General features: G+C 40.3%; 1 protein-coding gene across 1 annotated transcript in view; it reads left to right on the top strand.

The window, feature by feature from the left end:
* LOC111954865 (dolichyl-diphosphooligosaccharide--protein glycosyltransferase subunit STT3B-like) overlaps positions 1-2,365 on the top strand; it is a 99,767-nt gene that overhangs the window by 91,153 nt on the left and 6,249 nt on the right.

The raw sequence follows: 2,365 nt of genomic DNA, 5'->3' as shown, positions 1-2,365 counted from the left end.
CCAATACATTGACTTTGTTGTCCTTAAGCCATTTTGCCACAACTTTGGAAGTATGCTTGGGGTCATTGTCCATTTGGAAGACCCATTTGTGACCAAGCTTTAACTTCCTGATTGATGTCTTGAGATGTTGCTTCAATATATCCACATAATGTTCCTACCTCATGATGCCATCTATTTTGTGAAGTGTACCAGTCCCTCCTGAGGCAAAGCACCCCCACATGATGCTTCCACCCCTGTGCTTCACGGTTGGGATGGTGTTCTTCGGCTTGCAAGCATCCCCCTTTTTCCTCCAAACATAACGATGGTCATTATGGCCAAACAGTTCTATTTTTGTTCCATCAGACCAGAGGACATTTCTCCAAAAAATACAATCTTTGCCCCCATGTGCAGTGGCAAACCGTAGTCTGACTTTTCTATGGCGGTTTTGGGGCAGTGGCTTCTTCCTTGCTGAGCAGCCTTTCAGGTTATGTTGATTTATAAGACTTTTTTTACTGTTGATATAGGTACTTTTGTATTTGTTTCCGCCAGCATCTTCACAAGGTCCTTTGCTGCTGTTATGGGATTGATTTGCACTTTTCGTACAAGTACGTTCATCTCTAGGAGACAGAACGTGTCTCTTTCCTGAGCGGTATGACAGCTGCGTGGTCCCATGGTGTTTATACTTGTGTACTATTGTTTGTACAGATGAACGTGGTACCTTCAGGCATTTGGAAATTGCTCCCAAGGATGAACCAGACTTGTGGAAGTCTACCATTTTTTTCCCTCCCAAAGAGGCACTGAGTTTGAAGGTAGTCCTTGAAATACATCCACAGGTACACCTCCAATTGACTCAAATGATGTCAATTAGCCTATCAGAAGCTTCTAAAGCCATGACATCATTTTCTGGAATTGTCCAAGCTTTTTAAAGGCACAGTAAACTTAGTGTATGTAGTGTAGTGCATGTAAACTTCTGGCCCACTGGAATTGTGAATTATAAGTGAAATAACTTGTCATGCACAAAGTAGATGTCCTAACTGACTTGCCAAAACTATAGTTTGTTAACAAGAAATGTGTGGCGTGGTTGAAAAACAAGTTTTAATGACTAACCTAAGTGTATGTAAATAGATAGGTTATATATGTCAAGTTTTTTTATGTGATCCAAAAGGCAGTGTGGTTTATAGCCTTACAGATGAACATCAAGACAGTTTATATTTTACTTTGAAGTATGTATGATACTACTGTATTGTAGCCACCTGTAATTTCAATTTGTTTTGAGTTGCTTAGGCAATGTATCAGAATTCACAAGGTAGTCCAGTATACTGTATTTAAGTTGGGGGAGAAAAATCAATGCATAACATCGTTGAATTCAAACGTTCTGTTGACAGGTCCAAAACTATTTTCACATTAGGGGTGATTTCCGGGCAGAGTTTTAGTGCTCGTTTACGTTTTTACAGACGATCTGATATACAGTATAACGGAAACATGTGTATGCATGTCAAGTTTATAAACCTCCATATTTGACGTAATCTTTTCATAAATGGAGCAGGCAGATAATTAGTGTGAAATTTACGCAATGGTTATAAATGAGGAATTTGGGCACAAGTCACTCAATTTGTTAAATCAACTCAGTTTATTGGTCGCATACGCAGTTTAGCTGATGTTATAGGGAATGCAGTGTAACGCTTGTGTTACTGGCTCTAAACAATTTAGTGAAATGTCAATCAAGTCCAGAGGCGTACATCAGCATGATGTAAGTTCCATCATTATACTTCTTTATGATGTGCTAATGGACAAATCGCAAAGGGCAGGACACACATCCTCGGTCGTCTGCTTTCTCCTGCTCAGACACATGGCTCGCACCTTTTGGATACCCTGCCCTAGTGCAATTGATTCGGGGGAGATCAGCTTCACACTCACGTGGACACATTGACCCCTATACTTATTTCCTCATACCAACATCTGGTATTTCGCACCCAGCAAACTAAGAGTAGAATAACTGATACACAAAAATATATGCTCATTCATTCAGCAGCGCTGTTATATTTTTCCTAAGGCCATCGTATAGCACTAAAGAGCTAGACCTTAAGCGAGCTAGAGTTGATTTATGTCAGTAGCCAATAAATGGCGGAGGGTAGGTGACGGGAATCGGATAACCCACTACTCCTTGGCATTGCAAAGCGTTTCTATTGCTTCTGCTCAAATTGGTCATAAGCAAATAGGAGCGAGGGAGTTGCACCTCAGCCAACGCTTCAAGGTCGCATAATTCAGTGTTGGTCTGACTTATACAATCGATATGTTCGTTTATGATTAACTGACAAAATATTGAATTTCTCCGCCTGTAAACTCGATATAAGAACAACTACAAATAACCTGTAGAACACACAGA

Source organism: Salvelinus sp. IW2-2015, linkage group LG30 (assembly GCF_002910315.2).
Source record: "Salvelinus sp. IW2-2015 linkage group LG30, ASM291031v2, whole genome shotgun sequence".
NCBI classification, from domain to species: domain Eukaryota; kingdom Metazoa; phylum Chordata; class Actinopteri; order Salmoniformes; family Salmonidae; genus Salvelinus; species Salvelinus sp. IW2-2015.
Note: the sequence above shows the minus strand (reverse complement) of the source record. Positions and strands in the feature narration are given on the sequence as shown.